This window comes from Somniosus microcephalus, unplaced genomic scaffold (genome assembly GCF_052327205.1).
Source record: "Somniosus microcephalus isolate GS21.2 unplaced genomic scaffold, FLI_Smic_1.0 unresolved_chr4, whole genome shotgun sequence".
NCBI classification, from domain to species: domain Eukaryota; kingdom Metazoa; phylum Chordata; class Chondrichthyes; order Squaliformes; family Somniosidae; genus Somniosus; species Somniosus microcephalus.
The window spans coordinates 42,756,782-42,783,027 of NW_028225182.1; the positions used below are offsets into that span (position 1 = coordinate 42,756,782).

Sequence of the window (26,246 nt, forward strand, 5' to 3'; positions counted from 1 at the left end):
AAAGCACTGCAGGAGGCCCCAGATTCTACAAATGTGACTGAGTTAAGAGCTTACCTGGGACTGCTAAACAATTATAACAGGTTTTTGCCAAACTTGTCAACAGTGTTAGCGCCTCTTCACAAACTACAGCGCAAGGAGACACCGTGGCAGTGGGAAGAGGAACAGAGGGTTTCATTTGAACAATCCAAGAAACTGATGCTGTCCTCGGATGTGCTGGTTCACTACAATGCAGAGAAAGACATCATTCTCTCTTGTGATGCTTCACCTTATGGGGTGGGGGCAGTTCTTTCACACTGTATGGAAGATGGAACTGAAAGACCGATCGGGTTTATGTCTCGAACTCTGACCCCAGTGGAAAAAACTATTCCCAGTTGGATAAAGAGGGATTAGCAGTAATGTTTGGGTTACAGAGGTTTCATAAGTACATATATGGCAGGAAATTCACCATATGCACCAATCATAAACCTCTTCTATCTCTTTTTAATGAGATGAAAGCAGTAACACAGATGGTGTCACCCCGGATCCAGAGATGGGCAGTGACGTTGAGGGCATATGAGTATGTCATCGTTTACAAAGCGGGCAAGTACCATGGGAACGCAGATGCCATGAGCCGTGTTCCACTACCAGGTAGACCTATCCGTGCAGCTCCAAAGGACAGAGTTTTGTTGTTGGGAACTGGTCAGGTAGTACGCAGACATGTGGATCAGATACTGACCAGACAAAGGGAGATCGAACTGGAGGTTCCAGGGGAAAGGTTGGAGGACAGGTTGGTCCCCAGTTATCCAAATGCATTGGTGGTCCCACCACCACGAACAGAGACAGTTACACCTGGACCCCTTCATCAAGAGGAAACCACCGTAGCAGAGTCAGATACTCTGAGTACTGCTCAGGAGCAGCAGGTGGCTTTACCACAACCAAGCAGGGACTTGACTGTAAGACGTTCAACAAGGACTCACAAGCCGCCAGAGCGATTGATCACGACCTGCTAAATTTGTTCAGGATGGACTATCGTTAAAGGAGTTTCCTTATGGACTTTTTAAGAATGTTGTTAAGAATTGTTGTAACTTAAGAGTGGGGGGATATAGTAATCTCGGATGTAATGCTTAAGTTATCCACCAGAGGGAGACAAATGTTAAGGGTTCATTTACCAGTGTTTTAAGGTAATGTTGCATTGTGGGAATGACTCATAGGATCATCCATTTTGGTTTGCTCGTGCAGTAGAAATACAGAGTGCATGCCTGTAGCTGTGAGAGCTCTGTTCTCTCCTTATCCTGTGTCAATTAAAAGTAAAGTTTTGAGTTCCTGAAGTCTCACTTATATCAATTAATTGGACCTTACGACTCGGTTATAACACCGTCGGTGGGTCAAAATCCTGGAACTCCCGACCTAACAGCATTGTGGAAGCACCTTCACCACACCGTCTACTGTGGCTCAAGCAGGCGGCTCACCACCACCTCCTCAGGGAAACTAGGTATTGTAAATCAATGCCGGTCTTGCCATTAATGCCCACATTCATAGAATGAATTTGAAAAAACTGAAGGCTGTACATAGCATGTAAAGAGATTTTGTACTCATGACCGATCCTTAATACTTCAGGTTTGTCACCAAGATTGTGTTGTTCTACTACAAGAATGACCAGCAAGTGAAGGATGATCCTGAGCTTCAGGCCTGGATTAAGGACCTCACTGAAGTGGGATTACAAGACCTTAAAAATTCAGGCAAGTGAATGTAAACTGGTGCGTGAGCAAAAACTGCTGCTAATGGAACCCTTAACTTTCAAAGAGTCCCAGGACCAGGATTCTCTCTCTGATATCATAGAATCATCGAATCGTACAGCATAGGAGGTCATTCTGTCCGTCGTGCCTGTGCCGGCTCTTTGAAAGAGCCAATTAGTTCTACACCCTGGCTTTCTCCCCATAACCCTGCAAATTAGTCCTCTTCAAATACAAGTCCAATTGCCTTTTGAACGTTCCTGTGGACTCTGACTCCACCACCATTTGAGGTAGTGCGTTCCAGATCTTAACAACCCTCTGTGTGAAGAAAGTTCTCCTTATTCACCCTCTCGTCCTTTTGCCAATTATTTTAAATCTATGACCTTTAGTTGCCGACCCATAGAAACATAGAAACATAGAAGATAGGAGCAGGAGTAGGCCATTCTGCCCCTCGAGCCTGCTCCGCCATTCAATGCGATCATGGCTGCTCATCCAAATTCAGTACCCTGTCCCTGCCTTCTCCCCATACCCCTTGATCCCTTTAGCATTAAGAAATATATCCAACTCCTTCTTGAATATATTTAATGAATTGGCCTCAACTGCCTTCTGTGGTAGAGAATTCGACAGGTTCACCACTCTCTGGGTGAAGAAATTCCTCCTCATTTCTGTCCTAAATGGCTTACCCCTTATCCTTAGACTGTGATCCCTGGTTCTGGACTTCCCGACTATCGGGAACATCCTTCCTGCATCTAGTCTGTCCAGTCCTGTCAGAATTTTATAAGTTTCAATGAGATCCCCTCTCATTCTTCTAAACTCCAGCAAGTATAAGCCCAATCGACCCAATCTCTCCTCATACGTCATTCCTGCCATCCCAGGTATCAGCCTGGTGAATCTTTGCTGAACTCCTTCCATGGCAAGAACATCCTTCCTCAGATAAGGCGACCAAAACTACACACAATACTCAAGATGTGGTCTCACCAAGGCCCTGTACAACTGCAGCAAGATATCCTTGTTCCTGTACTCACACCCTCTCGCTACGAAGGCCAACATACCATTTGCCTTCTTAACCGCCTGCTGCACCTGCATGCTTACCTTCAGCGACTGGTGCACAAGGACACCCAGGTCTCGTTGCACTTCCCCTTCTCCCAATCTATTGCCATTCAGATAATAATCTGCCTTCCTGTTTTTGCTACCAAAGTGGATAACCTCACATTTATCCACATTATATTGCATCTGCCATGCTTCTGCCCAATCACCCAACCTGTCCAAATCATCCTGGAGTTTCTCAGCATCCTCCTCACAGCATACACGCCCACCCAGCTTTGTGTTGTCAGCAAACTTGGAGATATTACATCTAGTTCCCTTGTCTAGATCATTAATATATATTGTGACTAGCTGGGGTCCAAGGACCAATCCCTGCGGTACCCCACGAGTCACTGCCTGCCACTCGGAAAAAGAGCCGTTTATTCCAACTCTTTGCTTTCTGTCTGCCAACCAGTTCTCTATGCAAGTCAATACCTTGCCCCCAATCCCATGTGCCTTAACTTTACATGCTAATCTCTTATGCGGGGCCTTATCAAAAGCCTTCTGAAAGTCCAAATACACCACATCCACTGGTTCTCCCTTATCTATTTTACCAGTTACATCCTCAAAAAATTCCAGTAGATTAGTCAAGCACGATTTACCTTTTGTAAATCCATGTTGACTTTGTCCGATCCTGTCACTGTTTTCCAAGTGCTCTGCTATTACATCTTTTATTGTGGACTCTAGCATTTTCCCCACTACCGATGTCAAGCTTACCGGTCTGTAAATCCCCATTTTCTCTCTACCACCTTTTTTGAATAGTGGGGTAACATTAGCTACCCTCCAATCCATGGGTACTGTTCCAGATTCCATCAAATGTTGGAAGATGATCAGCAATGCATCTACTATTTCTAGGGCCACTTCCTTAAGTACCCTAGGATGTAGATTATCAGGCCCTGGGGATTTATCGGCCTTCAATCCCGTCAATTTCCCTAACACCATTTCCCTACAAATACTGATTTCTTTCAGTTCCTCTCTTTCATCAGACCCTATGTTCCCCGACATCTCTGGGAGGTTATTTGTGTCCTCCTTTGTGAAGACAGAACCAAAATATGTATTTAATTGGTCTGCCATTTCTTTGTTCCCCATTATAAATTCCCCTGATTCTGACTGCAAGGGACCTATGCTTGACTTCACCAATCTTTTTCTCTTCACATATCTATAAAAGCTTTTACAGTCAGTTTTTATGTTCCCTGAAAGCTTACTCTCATATTCTATTTTCCCTTCTTAATTAATCTCTTTGTCCTCCTTTGTTGAATCCTAAACTGCTCCCAGTCCTCAGGTTTATTTCTTTTTCTGGCCAATTTATATGTCCTCTTCTTGGATCTTATGCTATCCCTAATTTCCCTTGTTAGCCATGGTTGAGTCACCTTTTTTGTTTTATTTTTATGCCAAACTGGGATGAACAAATTCTGTAGTTGTGAGGGTGCCGGTCAGTTCCTTCAGTAACCCCTAGATGGCACCTTCACTGGTTGGTTTCCTTTTGCTAAATTGTTACTTGTTTACTTAACTGCCTTTTATCAGGTTCATTGGTTTCACCTGGTTTTGCTTGTATTTAAGTTCTGTGGGTTCTTCCCTCTGTGCTCAGTCCTGACAAGGGAGTTAGTCTTGACTAGGTGCTCTGTCTTGACTAGGTGCTCTGTCTTGACTAGGTACTCAGTCTCGACAAGCCTGTTGCCTATGTGGTAGCTTGCCTTGACAAGCCGGTTGCCTTAGTGGTTGCTTGTCTTGAGCTCCTATGTCTATAACTGTTTATCTGTGTTCTGTTTTGCTTGTATTTAAGTTCTGTGGTTCTTCCCTTTGTTCTCGGTCTTGACAAGGTGCTGACAAGTTGCTCAGTCTTGATAAGGTGCTCAGTTTGGACAAGCTGGTTGCCCTGTGGTAGCTTGTCCTGAGCTCAGTCTTGACAAGCCAGTTGCCTCACGGTAGCTTGTCTTGAGTTCCTATTTTGACAAGCCGGTTGCCCTGGGGTAGCTTGTCTTGAGCTCAGTCTTGACAAGCTGGTTGCCACATGGTAGCCTGTCTTGAGTTCCTATCTTGACTAGCCATTTGCCTATGTGGTAGCTTGTCTTGAGCTCCTATGTTTTGTAACTGTTTACCTGTGTGATTCTAGTAAAGTACTGTTATTTAAGACTGCATATCTGCTTCTCGCCTCGTCTGTCTGCACTTGGGTCCAGAACCAGCCTCGCCCGGACAGCATGGCCCCATGTCTACATGGCCCCGTGACAGCCACCCTGACAGTAGTTCATCCATGCGGTCTTTGAATGTTTGCCATTGCCTATCCACCGTCAACCCTTTGAGTGACATTCCCCAATCAATCCTACCCAACTCGCGCCTCATACCATCGCAGTTTCCTTTATTTAATTTCAGGATCCTAGTCTCTGAGTCAACTACCCACTTGGCAAATGAAAGTTTCTAGCTCCTTTCTCTATCAGAACCCCTCATTATTCAATGATCTCTTATCTTTGGAGCACACCCAAAGCAATGATGGATGTTCCTCCCCTAGGTGGGAGTGTTCGATGGGACAGTAGAGGCACTAAGGGAATCAGGGGGTATGGGGATAGGGCGAGAAAGTGGAGTTGAGGCTGATGATCAGCCATGATCTTACTGAATGGTGGAGCAGGCTCGAGGGGCCGTATGGCTGACTCCTGCTCCTATTTCTTATGTTCTTATGTATACTGAGGGAGGTTTGACTTGTTTTTGGCCTCATAAAGGTTGAGGGACAATCGCGAACATCCCCTGACTCAGCACTCCCAACGCAGGTGCAGCCCAGGCAGGTGCAGAGTGAAGCTCTCTCGATTTGGTCTCCGATACATCCAGTCAACTTTGTTTTTGAAACAGTCTATTTTTTTTAGGAATCCTGACGTCATTCAGTACCAGGATTGAACTCTGCAAGTTCCTCACCATGGTGATCTTCACCTGCAGTGCCCAGCACGCGGCCATGAACAATGGACAGGTAACCCTTCCACATCGCTCAGGCTCTCTGTTTTGTTGTTGGTTTATTTAACTTTTCCTGCCCTTTTCTCTCCTTCTCTCCTCAAGGGGTGAGTTACAATTCCACAGAGGCTGGCACTCTTTGGCACCTCACTCAAGCGAACATTCTTGCTGAGTGAGGCCTAGGCATTGAGTGTTGGTGGCTGTTGAACTGCAGAATCATCGCAATTGAGCTCCAACCTGTTGTCGCCAAACATTCACACATGCAGACTTTCCAACAAAGAGAGGGAGAGGGAGGCAGAGAGAGAGAAGGAGTGAGGCAGAGAAAGAGAGAGAGAGACAGACACGGGGATAGAGCGGGTCAGAGACCAGCCTCACACAAAAGAGCAGTCATTAGGCCAAGATACTGGGGGAAGGGGGGAACTGCTGGCATCTGTGCGTGTTGAAGACAACAACAATTTGCATTTATACAGTGCCTTTAATGCATTTAAATATTCCAAGGCACTTCACAGGAACGTTGTCAGACAAAATTCGACAGCGACCACATAAGGAGATAGTAGGACAAGTGACCAAAAGCTTGGTCAAAGAGCTAAGTTTTAAGGAGCCTCTTAAAAGGGGAGATACAGGTAGCGAGGCGGAGAGGTTTAGGGAGGGAATTCCAGAGCAAATGAAGGCACAGCCGCCAATGGTGGAGCGATGAAAATCGAGGATGCGCAAGAGGGCAGAATTGGAGGAGCGCAGATACCTCGGGGGGATGTTACAGAGTTAGGGAGGGGGTGAGACCATGGAGGGATTTGAAAACAAGGATGAAAATGTTAAAATCGAGGCATTGCCAGACCGGGTGTCAATGTAGGTCAGCGAGCACAGGGGGTGATGGGTGAACGGGACTTGGTGCGAGTTAGGACACGGGCAATCGAGATTTTCCAAGGGATGGAAATAACAGTAAAGAGGAATATGTGTCTCTGATGTTGTTAGTGCAACTACAAAAGTGTTTCCTCCTGGTTCTTTTGCCAATCACCTTAAATCTATGCCCTCTGGTTATCGACCCATCAGCAAATGTAGCAGGATTTAAACAAACACAGCGGCAGGGAAAGGAATTAAACATAAGAACATAAGAAATAGGAGCAGGAGTAGGCCACAGGGCCCCTCGAGCATTTAATAAGATCATGGCTGATCTTTGACCTCAACTCTATTTTCCCATCCGATCTCCATATCCCTGATTCCCCTAGAGCCAAAAATCTATCGATTTCAGCCTTGAATATACTCAACAGCTGAGAATCCACAGCCCTCTGCGATAGAGAATTCCAAAGATTCACAAGTGAAGAAATTCCTCCTCATCTCAGTCCTAAATGGCCGACCCCTTATCCTGAGACTGTGCCCCCTAGTTCTAGACTCTCCAGCCAGGGGAAGAAACAACCTCTCAGCATCTACCCTGGCAATCCCCTTCAGAATCTTGTATGTCTCAATGAGGAAACGGGGGGAAAGAACGAAAGGGAAAGTCTGCGATAGGGTGGAAGGCAGGAGTGATTAATGACAAAAGGGATGATGGTGCGAGGCAAAACGGGGCGGTAATGGGACAAGAAAAAAACAAATAATGTACACAGGCACGCAAGAGTGAACGTAAAGTACTTTTCTCCCGGGTTGCTAGCAGCGGTGCCCAGGAGATTAATCACCCTTTCTGGGAGACTCCTGGAGACTCCGAGAAGGTTGGCACCTCTAGCTGTGAAGCACTCGGATTGTGAAAGCTGCGTTGTCATAGAGTCATAAAGTTTTACAGCACAGAAAGAGGCCCTTCGGCCCATCGTGTCTGCGCCGTCCATCAATCCCTGTCCAGTCTAATCCCATTTTCCAGCATTTGGTCCATAGCCTTGTATGCAATGGCATTTCAAGTGCTCATCCAAATGCTTCTTGAATGTTGTGAGGGTTCCTGCCTCTACCACCCTTTCAGGCAGTGAGTTCCAGATTCCAACCACCCTCTGGGTGAAAAAGTTCCTCCTCAAATCCCCTCTAAATCTCCTGCCCCTTACCCTGAATCTATGCCCCCTTGTTATTGACCCCACTACTAAGGGGAAAAGTTCCTCTTTATCTACCCTATCTATGCCCCTCATCATTTTGTACACCTCAATCAGGTCCCCCCTCAGCCTTCTTTGCTCCAAGGAAAACAACCCCAGCCTGTTTAGCCTTTCTTCATAGCTGAGGCGCTCCATCCCAGGTAACATCCTGGTGAATCTTCTCTGCACCCTCTCCAAAGCAATCACATCCTTCCTATAGTGAGGCGACCAGAACTGCACACAGTACTCCAGCTGTGGCCTCACCAGCGTTTTGTACAGCTCCATCATAACGTCCCTGCTCTTATATTCTATGCCTCGGCTAATGAAGGCAAGTATCCCATATGCCTTTTTAACCACCTTATCTACCTGTTCCGCTGCCTTCAGGGATCTATGTACATGTACACCAAGGTCCCTCTGACCCTCTGTACTTCCTAGGGTCCTACCACTCATTGTGTATTCCCTTGCCTTATTTGTCCGTCCAAAATGCATCACCTCGCACTTTTCAGGGTTAAATTCCATTTGCCACTTTTCCGCCCATCTGACCAACCCGTTTATATCGTCCTGTAGCCTGAGGCTTTCCTCCTCGCAATTTACCACCCCACCAATTTTCATGTCATCTGCGAACTTACTGATCATACCTTTTACATTCTCATCCAAATCATTTATGTAGATCACAAACAGCAAGGGACCCAGCACCGATCCCTGAGGTACCCCACTGGACACAGGCTTCCAGTCACAAAAGCAACCTTCGACCATCACCCTCTGCCTCCTGCCACTCAGCCAGTTTAGGATCCAACGCGCCAAGGCACCCTGGATCCCATGGGCTCTTACCTTCTTAACCAGTCTCCTATGCGGGACTTTGTCAAAAGCTTTACTGAAGTCCATGTAAACCACATCCACAGCATTTCCCTCATCCACACACCTAGTCACCCCCTCGAAAAATTCAATCAGATTGGTCAGACATGATTTACCCTTGACAAAGCCATGCTGACTATCCCCGATTAATCCTTGCCTCTCCAAGTGGTGACTAATTTTGTCCCTCAGAATTTTTTCCAATAATTTCCCTACCACAGATGTTAGGCTCACTGGGCTGTAATTCCCTTGTTTATCCCTGCTACCCTTCTTGTATAATGGTACTACGTTAGCTGTTCTCCAGTCCTCTGGTACATCCCCTGTGGCCAGAGAGGTTCTGAAAATTTGTGTCAGAGCCCCTGCAATCTCCTCCTTTGCCTCACACAACAGCCTGGGATACATCTCGTCCGGGCCTGGGGATTTATCCACTTTTTGGCCTGCTAAAACCGCTAGTACCTCCTCCCTCTCGATGCTAATATGTTCTTTCCAACTTACTGAATTTGCTTTTCCTTCCGCCACTCAACAGTACGACTGGGCTGCCTGGGTGCCTAACTCACCCTGCTCGATGAGGAGACCGGCTCCCATCACCAAGGGGGCAGTGACTATGGAGCACATCATGGACACCCTGCCGAGTATCACCCAGTCCTGCATGCAGATGGCAATCACCTGGGCCCTTAGTCGCCCACAGCCTGGAAAGGTAAGGAATTGACGAGTCAACTCAACAACTTTAAAGTAGTACAACGTCCCAAGGTGCCTCACAGGAGTGATTAACAAACAAAATTTGACACCGAGCCACATAAGGAGGTAGGTTTTAAGGAGCATCTTAAAGGAGGAGCGAAAGAAAGGTAGAGAGGCGGAGAGGTTTAGGGAGGGAATTCCTGAGTTTTGGGCCTAGACAGCTGAAGGCATGGCCGTCAATGGTGGAGTGATTAAAATCAGGGATGCACAAGAGGGCAGAATTGGAGGAGCGCAGATATCTCGGAGGGTTGTAGGGCTGGAGGAGGTGACAAAGATAGGGAGTGGGATGGGACCATGGTGGGATTTGAAAACAAGGATGAGAATTTCAAATGAAGGCATTGCCGGACTGGGAGCCAATGTAGGTCAGCGAGCACAGGGGGTGATGGGCGAATGGGACTTGGTGTGAGTTAGGATGCAGGCAGCAGAGTTTAGGATGAGCTCAAGTTTATGGAGGGTGGAAGATGGCCGGCCAGGAGAGCTTTGGAATAGTCAAGTCTAGAGATAACAAAGGTGTGGCTGTGAGGTCTTACCCACTTGTGAAGGAAGGGAGAGCGTCCTATCAGGAATCCAGCTCAAAGCAGACTCTGAAAGGATTTTCCAATAATAGACGTCTTCTTGTCCATTGCTGTTATGTTTTCAACAGTCGGTGTCCTGGGGCAGTGGCGTAGACTCTGGCTATTCAGCACGTTGAGCTTGTTTCTGATCCAGCCCAGCCTGATGTGACTGCAGTCTCCTCCCAGAGGGCTGCAGGGGTCCGAGTTGAATTATCACCTGTAAAGGGGTTGGACGTTGGACAGTGTCAATTCAGTCCATCTGAATCTGGACCAACAACCCCTAATTCAACACAAACTGCCTATTAGGAAAGATTGATCATGCTGGGTCTCTTTCACCTGGAAAAGAGAAGACAGAGGAGGGGCCCGATAGAGGTCTTTAAGATTATGAAAGGGTTTGATAGGGTAGATGTAGACTAGACGTTTCCACTTGCGGGTGAGACCAGATCTAGGGGCCATAAATATAAGATAGTCACTCATAAATCCAATAGGGAATTCAGGAGACACGTCTTTACTCATAGAGTGGTGGGAATGTGGAACTCGCTACCACAGAGAGTGGTTGAGGCGAATTTAAGAGGAAGCTAGATAAACACACGAGGGAGAAAGGAACAGAAGGATATGCTGATGGGGTGAGATGAAGAGAGGTGGGAGGAGGCTCGTGTGGAGCATAAACATCAGCACGGGCCAGCTGGGCTAAATGGCCTGTTTCTGTGCGGTACATATTTTGTAATAATTGACATTAAATTCACAGCTTCAGGAATCCACAGGACATCTGGTGGGGGAAATGGAAAAATGTCACATCGGTGCAGGAGGGGGTGCTCTGCCGACGCTGATTGTTGAGCAGAGCAGAGGGGCCAAAAAACATTTTCCAACTTTGTTAATGACAGAAGGTCAAATAACAAGTGGCCAATCTTTATCCTTCAATCAACATCACTGGTCATTATCACATTGCTGATTGTGGGAGCTTGCTGTGCGCAAATTGGCTGCCGCATTTCCTACATTACAACAGTGACCACACTTCAAAAATTACTTCATTGACTGAAAAGCGCTTTGGGATATCCTGAGGTGGTGAAAGGCGCTATATAAATGCAAGTTCTTTCCTTTAATGGATAAACTGGGTGAGGCTATTATAGATCAGGATGTTTCCGTTATATTGAATGGATTCTTCATGTCAGTTTTCACAAAGGAGGACCGCAGAGAATTCCAGTCATAGCATATGGGGCAAAGCGATACTTAAAATATGTAGGAGTTAGTAACAGAAACTGGACAGATTGAATATCCACACGGCTCCTGGACCAGACGGACACATCGCAGAAACCTCAAGGAAATTATATAATTTTTATTTATTCATTCACGGGATGTGGGCATCACTGACAAGGCCAGCATTTATTGCCCATCCCTAATTGCCCTTTGAGAATGTGGTGGTGAGCCACCTTCTTGAACCGCTGCAGTCCGTATGGTGAAGGTGCTCCCACAGTGCTGTTAGGGAGGGAGTTCCAGGATTTGGGCCTAGCGGCGGTGAAGGAATGGCCAATATGTTTCCATGTCAGGATGCTGTTTGACTTTGAGGTGGTGGTTCCCACATGCCTACTTCCCTTGTCCTTCTAGGTGGTGGAGGTCACGGGTTTGTGAGGTACTGTTGAAGATATTCACTAGATTAATTCTTGGCTCCAATGAGGAGCGATTGAGTAGAACGAGCCTATAATCTCTGGAATTTAGAAGAATGGGAGGTGATTTCAAGGAAAAATATAAGATTCTGAGGGGGATTGACTGGTTGGATGCTGAGAGGCTGTTTCCCTTAGCTGGAGAGTCTAGAACTAGGGGGCACAGTCTCAGGATAAGGGGTCGGCCATTTAGGACTGAGATGAGGAGAAATTTCTTCACTCAGAGGGTTGTGAATCTTGGGAATCCTCTGACCCAGAGGGCTGTGGATGCTTAGTCATTGAGTATATTCAGGACTGAGATCGATAGATTTTTGGACTCTAAGTGAATCAAGGGATATGGGGATTGGGCGGGAAAGTGGAGTTGAGGTTGAAGATCAGCCATAATCCTATTGAATGGCAGAGCAGGCTCGAGGGGCCATATGGCCTACTCCTGCTCCTATTTTTTATGTTCCTTGGCATGTTGCTGCAGTGCATCTTGTAGATGGTACACAATGCAGCCAAGTTGCGCCGGTGGTGAAGTTCCCCAGTTGGTATTTTTCACAGCTCCATAAATACTGGAGCAGTTCCTGAGGACTGGAGGAAGGCAAATGTAGTGCCAATGGTGGAAAAAAGAGTATCGCACGAGGTTGGTAATTACAGACCAGTTAGAGTAACATCCATATGTAGGGAAAATGAAGCAATAGTTTATGTGTCAATGTCGGGACCCTCTTCACAAAGGAGTCCAGGTGCAGTGGTTCCAGTGCTCCGACTGTGGGGATGAACATTACCTCAGTCCGCTGGATGTAAGGACCCTGTGTGAAATGAGTTTGTCCATCTCGCTCTGGGTCCTAGTGAACGTGTTCCCGCAGTACAAAGTTGCCCCAATTTATCACTGACTATGCTCGTCCCGAACTGAATACAAACCATTTCTTTTTGTGCAGCAAGAACTCGGTGATTATGAGGAGTTTTTCACTGAAGAGGCGGTGAAGGATGACATCAGGGAATTTCAGGAAGAGCTGAAGACAATCGATCTTGCATTAATGACCTGGATCAGGGAGTCGGATGCAGCATTTCCAAATTTGCAGACGACACTAAACTAGGAGGGGGGGTGGGCTCAGAGGAAGAGACCAGGAAGCTCCAGAGCGATTTGGACAGACTGGGCGATTGGGCGGATAAATGGCAGATGCACTATAATGTGGACAAGTGCGAAGTTATCCACCTTGGGTGCAGGAACGGGAGGGCAAATTATTATTTAAATGGCAATAGATTGGGAGAGGGGGAAGTACAGAGAGACCTGGGTGTTCTTGTACACCAGTCACTGAAGGCGAGCATGCAGGTGCAACAGGTGGTCAAGAAGGCAAACGGTATGCTGGCCTTCATAACAAAAGGGTTAGAATACAGGAACAGGGATACCTTGCTGCAGCTGTACAGGGCACTGGTGAGACCACACCTCGAGTACTGTGTACAGTTTTGGTCGCCTCATCTGAGGAAGGATGTTCTTGCCATGGAGGGGGTGCAGCGGCGATTCACCAGGCTGATACCAGGAATGGCGGGAATGACCTATGAGGAGAGACTATGTAGTTTAGGAATGTACACACTGGAGTTTAGAAGATTGAGAGGGGACCTCATAGAAGTGTATAAAATTCTGACAGGTCTAGACAGACTGGATGCAGAAGGAATGTTTCCCTTGGCGGGTGAGAACAGAACTAGAGGACATAATTTAAGGATAAGGGCTAAACCATTTAGGACAGAGATGAGGGGGAATTTCTTCACTCAGAGAGTGGTGAACCTGTGGAACTCATTGCCACAGAGGGCAGTGTACGCCAGCTCATTAAATATATTTAAGAGGGAATTAGATATATTTCTACGGGCAAAAGGGGTTAAGGGTTACGGAGAGAAGGCGGGGACGGGATACTGAATTAAAGGATCAGCCATGATCTCATTGAATGGCGGAGCAGGCACGAAGGGCCGAATGGCCTACTCCTGCTCCTATCTTCTATGTATCTATGTATCTATGATCGCGTAGTCGACGAGCGCAACGCGTACCTGGCCCTGAAGTACTTTTACCTGCGTCCCACGAACATCGCGAACAGCGTCAACATCTAATGGGCAGAGCGGCTCGGGGATGGGTGTGCGGATGCCTCCCGGATCCCTGATGGTTACCTGGGAGCTTTCAACCCTCTGGGGCAGTTACTTACTAAGGAGGGATGGGGGAGTCTAAAGGGACATCTTTTGTTGAAATTACCATTCCCAGTAACGTTAGGATTATTGCGATGTAGTAATCGTTTCTGTGTGACACAACTTACACCATAGTTTCACCTCCAGTGTGTCTGTATAAATATGCAATGGTAATACACATAGTACTCTTAACTAATATTTACAGCACAGAAACAGGCCATTCACCACACGAGCCTCCCCCCACCCTCCTTCATCTAACTGCTGAACTGATAAAATGGACTCGGACACAATATATTGGGTTATTTTTGGGAAATCAAAGGTCCTCTAAAATAAGGAAAAACAAACAAAATAATGTTAATAACGTGGACCAAGTGGGAACATTTGATTTTTGTTTTAAAGATATTTTGAGAATATTGTATTGAACAGTAAAGTTCCTCCAGGGATCATGAATGAGATAGAATGGTAATTAATGAGATGCCCCACTTAGCATGTCAGATAGAAACAGGAAATGTTTACTTACACCACCAAATGGGAATTTTCCCCCCCAAAAAATCATTTTCTTAGTTGAATTAGAATAAATCACCTGGGTGCAATTCAGCGAAAGGTATCAATCTGGCATTAATGTACATTCTAGTGAAAGTCAGAAACGTGCAGGTGAAAATAGTAAATTGAAAGCTTTCTCTTGGAGCGGTTTGTGTCCTTGCCTATGAACTCTAAGAAAACTGAATTTGATAGCCTGGTCACTACCCGAGACATCGGGACCATGCAGTGGGAGATGAGCAAAGATCTCCAGACAGCCCTCCTGATCTGTTGATAAGATCACCTGAAAGCCCAAGAATGGATTGTATCAGATGGCACATCAAAATCAAATCAAATCAACTTTTATTGTCATTGTTAGTGCACAAGTGCAGTACAACGAAATGTAGGCTTGCGGCTCCCGAGAGTGTACATTTAGATTAAGACATTTATACATTCAACATACATTTGGCTTGTAATACATTTGTAATACATTTGTAATACATGTGGCATGATATTGAGATACCGGTATGTGTGCGCGGATGTGATTTATTACGTATGAAGCAACTAACATGCGGAAATATATGGTGAATCTGTACTGAAGAACGAGTCTCAGACATGCTCAGTTACTTGACAACAGCATGGCATTAAATGGTTAATGTGGCACAGGAGAGTGAGACAGCTTTTTAAATCATCAAGGCACTGACACATATTCCATAGAGAAACTGACTTTGAAACAATCAGAATAGCGCTAACCACACTGGTACCTGTCACAGGGATTGAAGTTAAAAGTTATGTAAAAAAAATGTGACATAGAATTTGGATTGGGACAACTGAGGGTGAAGGAGAAATTAAACATGGCAAGAATTAGCCACAAGATGGATGCAGATAAAAAGAGAGCGCTGGAGAATCCTTAAGTCCATGATTTCTCAATTATGTGTTAAGCTGCAGTCTTCTGTACACTGTAGCATAATGTTTTGCTTGTGACCTATGCTTAGAAGCCTTGATTGACATGCTAATAACTTAGAATTAATGGGCCTCCTGCAGAAGGATAAGAAATAAGATTGAGTGAGGTGTCGGAGAAGAGTCTCCTCCCCTTCAAGGAGCAGACCGTGAGATAATAGCTAATTTCCTTATTAGTTAACTCATTGATTTTGCCAATTAATACTTTATATAAACACACATATATGTAATCACAATTCAATCGCAAAGCAAAGTAACCAATCATAACCGGCTTGCAGCAATGATAGATGGGAAAATGAGCTAACTTGACTGAGTTGAATAAAGCGGCATAGACAATAGAGCATTCAAACTAAAAGACAGGAAGCCACAGAGCTTGAAAAGATGGGAGTTATAATAACTCAAGAAAAACAAGGCAGTGGCTGGGGTTGGTACCTATGCAACCATAGAAACCGGACTGTTAAGGTAGCCAAACAGACAGATAAGGAAGGGGTTCGCACAAGACTTTAAAAAAAATGAATGTTTTATGCTTTGTTTCTTTAAAAATAACTTAGTGGGAAAACACGCAAGAATTAACCTGGGTACGGTCAGGTGGCACAGGAGACCCTATAGAAAGAAAGGAGAAGGTTTAAGTGCAAGTTAGTGATTGGACCAGGGAACCTCCATAGGATTGGATGGAAAGAAAGGGCATTAACAAAGGAGATCCCAGTAAGGGTTAAATGTAAAAGACAGTAGTCTGACACTGGAGGCGCGGATACCAGACTCGGTGGATCGTGCAGGAAGGTGCAATAATAGCAGACTCAGACGTGCCGGAGGGGCCAGACAACTCCTACCGCGACTTTTCCCAAGGCATAGCGGGGTAGTATGACTATGCTTTATGCTTTGTTACTGCTGCTTAAGGCTTGTTGATCCTTGATTGTACTGAATAAAATCAAGAAATAAAGTTTTAATCTCTGCTACCAATTTGGGTCAACGTCGAATCTTTTGGAATAAAAGATCCCAAAAAGGAGGATCTTGCAATATCCCAATATCCCTTTCTCCCTCGTGTGTTCAGCTAGCTTCCCCTTAAATGCATCTCTGCTGTTCGCCTCAACCACTCCTTCTTCCGTATTCTCACCACTCTCTTGGTAAAGAAGCCGTTAATCACGTTTTGCGACTTTTTAATGATCTGATGTAACTACAGGAAACTCTCTTTTTACCGGCACCTAAATAACCGGCAATCTCTCTTAACCGGCAAATTTCAGGAGTAGGTTCAGGTAAGTTTTACTTCATGTTACTGGTCGTGCAACCGGGGTTCCTGGATCTGTGGCCGTGTAACCGGGGTCCCTGCACCTGTTGCTATGCAATAGGGACGCCTGGATCTGTGGCCGTGTAACCGGGGTTCCTGGATCTGTGGCCATGTAACCGGGGTCCCTGCACCTGTTGCCATGCAACAGGGACGCCTGGATCTGTGGCCGTGTAACCGGGGTTCCTGCACCTGTTGCCATGCAACAGGGACGCCTGGATCTGTGGCCGTGTACGGGGCTCTCGTACCTTAGTAAGTATACCTCTCTGTAATCCGGACTTTTTGATCAACCGGCACCACACCGGTCCCATCGGTGCCGGATAAAAAAAGAGTTTCCTGTATGTTAAGTCTGTGTGTTATATTGAGAATTACTACACAGACCACAAGAGTAACATTTAACAGGTCTTTACTAGTCGAAGGTCAGGGCAGAACTGCCCAATAAATCATTACACAGCACTTATATACCGGTGTGGTCATCACCGGTATTACAGTATACAGCAGTCAAGATAAAGTAGTGCAACCCTTAAAATAGTTCTCTTAAAGGTGGATGGCTACATACACTACAACTCTTGAAGGTGGACGGTTACATACACTACAATCCTCCCTTTTTAGCTTAATAGTATATATATTCCCCATTAAACATAACATCATCATAACATATATATACACAACTTCATGTAAAAACAGTTCACAGATTCAGTCTCTGCGGAGGCACCTCCTGCGCTTTCTGACTCGGTCCGGATAACGCCTCGGTGGTGTAGTAGTTTTCGGTGGTGTAGTAGGTTTTTGTTGCTGGGGTGACTCATCTAATAGTCCTTCACTGGACTTAACAGCTTGAACTTTCGTAACTTCAGAACCAGCATTGTTGACTTCTAAAGGCTCGAGTACCTTGGGAAGTTTTTCTGCTTCCCGACTGATTGGGCTCGGTTCAGAGGGACCACGTGCGTGACCTGGTGGGAGTGATAATGGTTCAGATGAGTCATCATCTTCTGCTTCTTCTCTATTGTCTTCTATTTCCTCCATGCCCAGCTGGACGTTAGCCAGCTTTTGTTCCAAATCCAGACATCTCTCCTGAAGAGACTTCTTCATGTGTTCAGCTTCATCCAGCTTTTTCTGGGCTTCCTGCAAGTCTTTTACTAATGACATCATTTGTGATTTCAATACTTCAACTTCATTCGGAGATTGATTGTTCGGACTATTCAATCCCTCTACTGGAGCAGCTGTTTCAGCGTTCTGTTGTTCTACATTGACATGAGTCAGCGTACTCTTGGCATCCAAGGGCTGCTCTGCTGCAATCTTCTCAGTCTGTGTTGCAACCTCAGCTGTTTCAATAACTTTTGAGAGCTCCGAAACCCTTTCCTTTGAAGATTGAAGCTCGTGTTCAAGTTTTTCCAATTTCAGAGTCTTGTCCCTCAGCATATGAAGGAGTTGGCTGACCGTTAACTCTTCTGACATCAGACGTTTCCCAGTATCGTCGTCATGTGTTTTTGACGTATAGGCTGCAGGGCTGTTTGTAACCTTGCACTGGGGGTCCTTTGTTGCTTTTAATTCGCCATCATCCGCAGCCTCCACCGTTCGAATTTCCACAAATGAATCGTCCGGTGATGCTGCACCCAACTTCAGTAGGAGCTCGGAATTCATGGCAACCAAATCAGCCTTTCCTGCTTGCAACCTGCTAACAAGCGCCTTCAGTTGCTGAACATCCTGCTCCACCAGATTAGGGCACGCACCTTCAGAAACTGAATCAGCTTTGATTCGTTTGGCCTCCTCGCGCAGACGGTTTGTGTGTTCCTGCTCCATTTTCTCAATCAGCTGCTACTGCTGTCTTCCCAGATTCTCCAACTCTGTGTCAAAGAACTTTTTCTTTGCATTCATCTCCTGCTCAAAACGGCGAATCATTTGTTCTAATTGCTGTTGTAGTTTGAAATGGAGTTGAGTTCGAGCCCGGTGTTCCTCAGAAATGTGCATGTCTGTAGACTGGACAGACTCAGAATTCTCTGTCAAACTATGTTGTTGTTGTTCAGTGGAATTCTGTTCTGATACTTTGTTCTCTTCTGAAGCATTTATGCACTCCTTTGTTTTTCCATCATTAGACTGCAAGTCCATTTTAGACTTGTCTTTTGCACATGGGCTGGTCTTACCATCATCAGTTCCAGAGTCTGAGCTGATTGTCTTCACCGAGTTCTCACTCTCTCGCTCGGTCTCGTTCTCCCTCGCTCACTCGGTCTCCCTCGCTCGGTCTCGGTCTCCCTCGCTCGGTCTCCCTCGCTCGCTCGGTCTCTTCTCTCTCCCGCTCGCTCGGTCTCACTCGCACGGGCTCTGTCTCTTCCGCTCGCTCGGGCTCTGTCTCTCCCGCTCGCTGTAATGGCGATTGCCGTATTGCTGCGTTCGCCCTCCCCAGCGGTTTTTCAATCGTGCCTCCCAGCCCCTCTTGCAGTCCGGTCCTTTCCCCCCTGGCTGCGGCTGAGTTCTCCGCGTTTTTTAAAAATTTATTTTCTCCCGCGCCTTTCGCTGTCCCGGTCGCTGCGCCTCGCGGCCTCGGTAGCTGCCTGGCCTTTTTCACCGGTCGCGGTCGAGCTTGCTCTCGACGCTGTTGCGTCTCCCAGCCCGCTTGCAGCCCGGTCTCTCACACCGGCTGCGTTTGCATTCGCTGCGGTCTCTCACACCGGCTGCGTTTGCATTCACCGCGGCTTCCGTGCCTTACGCTGCCCCAGTCTCAGCGCCTCTGGCCCCGACTTCTGTCCGGCTCTTTTCCCCGGCCGTGGTCGAGTTCTCCGCCCTTATATCCTCCATTTTTTTTCCCTCCCCTACTTCACAGTCAACGTGGCCGACTCGCTGTTCGTCGCTGATCGGCTTACCCACCACCGTGATAGAAGGGATGATCCTGCCTGTTGCTGATGGAAGGCTTCATGTTAGAATTCTTCCGTTGCTCTGCAGACCCGAGTCTTTTCTCAGCAGAATGATGAGGGCGGATGCCTCTTCTCGACGCCCGTTAAACTGCCTTGGATGTATCTCTGCCGCAGGGTAAGATCGTACTCGTCGCCACTGTTAAGTCTGTGTGTTATATTGAGAATTACTACACAGACCACAAGAGTAACATTTAACAGGTCTTTACTAGTCGAAGGTCAGGGCGGAACTGCCCAATAAATCATTACACAGCACTTATATACCGGTGTGGTCACCACCGGTATTACAGTATACAGCAGCCAAGATAAAGTAGTGCAACCCTTAAAATAGTTCTCTTAAAGGTGGAACGGTTACATACACTACAACTCTTGAAGGTGGACGGTTACATACACTACACTGTAGTCTGTTTTCAAATGAGATGCAGCTCTCGTTTGGTTTTATTTTTATGCAAAGAGGTTACCCGGGCCCAATCGCTCACAGGCGAGTGCCTGTTCCCAACAGTTTCTGCTGATGTCTGCACCGACCTTCTGGGCCTCTAACAACCGATATATTTCCAAATCAGGATGGTGTGTGACTTGGAGGGGAACTCGGATGGTGTGCCCATGCACCTTCTGCCCTTGTCCTTCTTGTTGGTAGAGGTCGTGGATTTGGCACAGACTATCGCACACTGGGAGCACATATGGGCACAGGGGATTACGCACCTAAAATGAACTGAGGCTAATTATCCGTCCATACAGAGAATCACCCCGCAAGGCTCTACAGATGGTGGTGAAAGCTGCACAACATACTATAGGAATTAAACTACCTGCTGTCCAGGATATCTACCCCGAGAGGTGCTGGAGGAAGGCCCTGAGAATCATCAAAGACGCGAGCCACCCCAGCCACAACCTCATCGCCCTGCTCCCGTCCGGTAAGAGATACCGAAGCATACGGTCTTGTACCAGCAGGTTTCGAAACAGCTTCTACCCCCAGGCCATAAGACTCATGAACGAATAATTTATTATTATTTATTACTGTTGTTTATTTATTATTACTGTATTTCTATTAGTATTTTTATCATTGCTATGCCATATTTATTTCAATGTTGGGAGGACTCGTAAAAATCAACATTTCATTGTGCAGTACACATGTCTGCTGCATATATGACAAATAAAATTGAATTGAATTGAATTGAATTGATGATTTTAGTGAGGCTCAGAGGGCTCGATTTTCCAAGCCCCGTGGAGGCGGGTTTGGAGGCAGGAGTGGTGGGAAAATTGCAGAATCGGTTGGGGGGGGCAGGAACCCATCCCGCCCCCAACCCGCCTCCATGCCAATGTCCCAGGAGGTGGGTATCCGACCTGTGCTGGGAGCCGCCTCCCTGAGGCGGGAAGGGGAATAGTGCCAATTAACTGCCTGTTAACAGGTAGTTAACAGGCAGTTTTTTGCATAATCCCTATTTTTAGCCCTGAAGTGTGGGCTTCCCGATGGCTCCGAACCACGCCAAGTTAGCGAGGCGGACCGTCGGTCTGCAGGGGTTGGAGGGGTCGAAATGTCTGTTGTGCAGGTGAGTGATGGGTGCATGTGTGCAGAGGTAAGTGTGTGAGGTAAGTGTAAAGTGTTTTAATAAGTTTTACTTACCTTTACTTTCTCCTGCAGGCTTCCTTCAGTTCTCGGGAGTCCCTCAGCTCACCGGCACAGAAAGCAGAATGGCCGCTGAACTGTCAAAAGCTGCAGCCTCTGCTTTCTGGTCTGGAGAGATCTCTAACTGAGTCTGAGTAGAAGGACTCACGTTAGAAGACAGATTGTCAGTGTTTGATAGCTTCACAGAGCTGTCAAACGCTGATTTTTCATCTGTCAAAAGCTCTTGACAGATGAAATGTCAATCGCTGACGTCACCAGTAACCAGGTGTCCCTTAATCGGCCTGCTGAGCCCGCTGGGCGAGCTTAACAAGGTCAATCAAGGGAATATAGCGTGGGTTGGCCACAAGTCAATGGAGGCGGGACTACAACCCAAAAAGTGGGAGTCCCGCCTCCAAAAGCTCCCCATTGACAAAATCAAATCCAGAGGATTTGATTGTATGTGCCTCTGAACTGTTTGGAGACAATCAGGGAGGAGACTGCGGTTACTCTGAGAGTGGTCTTAAAGTTGGGAATTTGGGGAGAGTGGAAGCCTCTGCTAATTACTGGGTGAGTACTAGCTTTAAAAGTGAAATTTTGAATTTAACTTCGAACTTTAAAAACTGAGGTTACCAGAACCTGTCTTGTCAGCGGCAGTTAACTGTCAGTCAGCTGCAAGTGTTTGTCTTGAATAGGTGCTAATTACTGTGAGGAGGGAGCTTAGTCAGCACTTCTAACTGGCCCTGGAGATGGAGCACGCGGTGTCCGCCGGCACGCTCGAGGCCTTCTGCAACTGGTGGGCACCGCAGGGACTGGAGTGCAGCATCTCCACTGGAAATGGAATTTTAAGTTGATTTGTTAAGGTTCCTTTTTATTTGTTTCATGTTACAGTTTTTATTGGTTGTGCCCCTTGTTGACTTTTAATTGGCAATTGCCACATGAAGAGGAGTCAGCACTTGTAACTTGGGTAAGGTTCCAAGGATATAAAAGTAAACTCTGTTTTCGTGAACTCTGTGGGGCAGATTTTGCCGAACCTGTCGGGAAGAAGGCGGAACTTCCCCTTTCGGGTTTTTGACCCGCCTACTTTGACGTCCGGCCAATCCGCGCGATTTTCCCTTGGTTGACCTTGTTGAGCCCGCCCAGCGGGCTCAGCAGGCCCATTAAGGGCCACCTGGCAACAGGTGACGTCACAGACTGAAATTTCATCTGTCAAAGTTCTTGACAGATGAAATATCAGTGTCTCACAGCTGTTTGAAGCTGTGAAACACTGACAGACTGAGTTCTAAGCTGAGTCATTCTGCACAGACTCAGTTAGAACTCTCACTGGCACTCAAAGCTGCAGGCTGTCACTTTTGACAGATCGCAGCCGTTCAGCTTTCAGTTCCGGCTGAGTGATGGGCTCCCAACGGCTACAGGAAGAAAGGTTGTTAAGGTAAGTACAGGTAAGTAAAAGTTCTTTACACACTTTAGACACACCAAACACACTTACCTTTGCACTCATGCACCCATCACTCACCTGAGCGCCGACATCACGACCCCTCCAACTCCTTCAACCCGACGGCCCGCCTGCTCTACCTGGCGTGGATTGGAGCCGTCGGGAAAACCACACGAAACCCCTCAGAATAGGGATTAGGCTAAAAACTGCCTGTTAACTACCTGTTAACTACCTGTTAACAGGCAGTTAATTGGCACTAATCCCTTCCCGCCTGGTTTCGGTGGGTCCCAGTGCGGGGCGGGTACCCGCCGCCCCTGAAACTTACGTGGGGCGGGGTTTTGGGCGGGATGGTGTCGGGACCCCCAAATTCGGGATTTCCCCCCTCCCCCCCCACACGCCTGAAACCCCGCCTGATGGCTCCCCGAAAATCTAGCCCTGTGTGTCAGCAGATAGAGTGTTCGAGTTGGGAATTTGGAGAGAGTGGGAATTCGGAGCAGAGGGGGAAATAGGTGTTGCTTTTTGCCTCCAATACTTGTGTTTTGTGTTACAAGTAAATATTTAAGTTCATCTACCTATAACTTAAATTGGATCTAGTTATTAGTTAAAAATGAAACTATAAGCTAAGTTAATTAAATACATAAACTTTAATTAATTAAATAACTAAAACATGGTTACACAGGGATGGCAGTGCAGGTGGCATGCCGCAACCGCAGCATGTGGGAGTTTGTGGAAAGCTTCGCGATCCCTGACAACCACGTCTGCAGTAAGTGCCTGCATCTCGAGGAACTTCAGCTTAGAGTTGTTGAGCTGGAGTCAGAGGTGCAGACATTGCGGGGCATCAGGGAGGGGGAGAGATATCTGGACATTTTGATCCAGGAGGCAGGTGGTGGTACAGGTCTGGTTAGTGGTCAGGGACAGGAGGGTGTGACTGCAACTCAGGCAGGTAAGGGGACCCCAGGTGCACTGTTGGAGGAGCCTCAGCCTTTGTCCTTTATGAGGTTCTTGTTGCCTGTTTGGATGAGGGCAAAGTCTGCAAGGTGGATGAGCAAACTGACCACGGCACTGTGGTACAGGAGGCCATTCAAGTGGGGAGAGTGGAAAGGTTATAGTTGTCAGGAGCAGTATTGTCAGGGGGATAGATACTGTTCTATGCAGCCATGGCCGGGAGTTTCGAAGGCTGTGTTGCCTGCCCGGTGCCAGGGTTAAGGATATCTCCTCATGGCTGGTGAATAATTTGGAGTGGATGGGGAGGATCCAGTTGACGTGGTCCACATAGGAACCAACGACATAGGTAGAACTACGAATGAGATTCTGCTGAGTGAGTTTGAGGAGCTAGGGTCCAAATTAAACTGCAGAGCCTTAAAAGTAATAGTCTCAGAATTGTTACCTGAGCCACGTGCAAATTGGCATAGGGACAAGCAGATCAGAGAGTTACATGCGTGGCTCAAAGAGTGGTGTGGGAGGAAGGGATTTCAATTCATGGAGCACTGGCACCAGTACTGGGTAACGAGGGAGCTGTTCTGTTGGGGCGGGCTCCACTTAAACAGAACTGGGGCCAATGTCCTGGCAAATCGAATAACTAGGGCTGTAGATAGGGCTTTAAACTAAAAAGGAGGGGGTGGGGAGGGGTCAGCTGAGGAGGAATTTGGAACTCTAAAGAGAAATGTCAAGGCAATAGAGCAGCGTAGTGATTTGGGCAAAGATAAGTAAAGTGTGACAGGAACCGACAGAGAGTTTAATGGTAATAGGGCATCAGTGATTTAAGGTGAAAGGCGGGAAAGTTAAGATGAAAGGCTCTTTATCTGAATGCACGAAACATTCATAAAAAGGGATCTACAAGACATGAAACCAGCCTAAATATAAACAAAACAGGAAAGGAGAGCATAGAAAGACTAAACTAAGGGAGGACATAGATGGCCAGGGAATAAATACAGTTATAGAACAGGAGTGTAAAAAGATGGTTAAAAATAGAGTTCTGGTTGTTAAAGTTCTGGCAGTTCTGGTCGCCACACTATAGGAAGGATGTGATTGCATTGGAGAGGGTGCAGAGGAGATTCACCAGGGTGTTACCTGGGCTGGAGCGTTTCAGCTATGAAGAGAGACTGGACAGGCTGGGATTGTTTTCCATAGAGCAGAGAAGGCTGAGGGGGGACCTGATTGAGGTGTACAAAATTATGAGGGGCATAGATAGAAAGGAACTTTTCCCCTTAGTAAAGGGGTCAATAACCAGGGGGCATAGTTTCAAGGTAAGGGGCAGGAGGTTTAGAGGGGATTTGAGGAAAAACTTTTTCACTCAGAGGGTGGTTGGAATCTGGAACTCACTGCCTGAAAGGGTGGTAGAGGCAGGAACCCTCACAACATTCAAGAAGCATTTAGATGAGCACTTGAAATGCCATAGCATACAAGGCTACAGACCAAGGACTGGAAAATGGGATTAAAATAGACAGGGCTTGATGGCCGGTGCAGACACGATGGGCCGAAGGGCCTCTTTCTGTGCTGTATAACGCTATGACTCTGTAAAGTGAGAGGAACTGCTATTATAAATGAGTTAAACCGTCTGTACAGCAATGCACACAATAATAAAACAGGGGAACTGGAGACAATAATATGTTGTGAAGAACCAGATATAATAGGGATTATTGAGGCATGGCTACAGAAAAATCAGGACTGGGAATTAAACATTGTAGGGTACGACATATTTAGAAAAGATAGAGAGGGTAAAAGGGCAGGTGGAGTAGATGTACTTATTAGAGATAACATAATGGCAGTAGAAAAAATTGACACAGCTATCAGCAAGAGAGAAATAGATTCCATGTGGATAGAGATAAAAGATAATAAAGGATCAATCACACCAATAGGGGTAATCTACAGACCACCTAATAGTGGAAGGGAGGTTGGGGAAGAAATATGCAAACAAATTAGGGAAATGTGTCAAAAATATAGAATAATAATCATGGGGGATTTTAACTACCTCGATATTAATTGACTAGAAGAGGTAGGTAAAGGGGATAAGGGCATGGAGTTCCTACAATGTGTACAGAACTCCTTTCTAACCCAATATGTAAGAAGCCTGATAAGGGAGGATTCACTACTGGATCTAGTAATTCGAAATGAACCAGAGCAGATAAAAGAAGTAAAAGGGGAAGATCTAGGCAATAGTGACCATAATATAACACACTTTAAGATAATAATTGAGAAGGTCAGAAGTGTGACAAAGACCAGGGTAATAAATTGGAGAAAAGTCAATTTTGCGGGGCTGAGAATAGAACTTGGGAAATAAAATGGACAACAATATTGGCAAACAATGATGTAGAACGGCAATGGGAAATATTTAAAACGGTATTCAACAGAGTCCAAGAAAAATATATTCCGCTAAAAAAAAAGAACAAGCTAAATACTAATGAGACACCATGGATGATTAAAGATATAAAGGAAAAATTGAGAGTAAGGAAAGAGGCATACATTAAGTACATGGACAGCAGGGCAGAGCACAATAAGGGAGAATATGAAGAGATTAGGAGAGAAGTCAAATAAACAATTAGGAAGGAAAATAAAATAATCAAGGAAAACAGTGACTGGATCGGACAGAGTCAACATGGAATTACAAAAGGTAAATCATGCTTGACTAATCTACTGGAATTTTTTGAGGATGTAACTGGTAAAATAGATAAGGGAGAACCAGTGGATGTGGTGTATTTGGACTTTCAAAAGACTTTTGATAAGGTCCTGCATAAGAGATTGGTGTGTAAAGTTAAGGCACATGGGATTGGGGGCAAGGTATTGACTTGGATAGAGAACTGGT

The 26,246-nt window shown here is 46.2% G+C and overlaps 1 pseudogene; it reads left to right on the forward strand.

Moving 5' to 3' along the window:
- The window catches only part of LOC147090640 (polyunsaturated fatty acid 5-lipoxygenase-like), a 157,789-nt pseudogene that overhangs the window by 83,421 nt on the left and 48,122 nt on the right, over positions 1-26,246 (forward strand).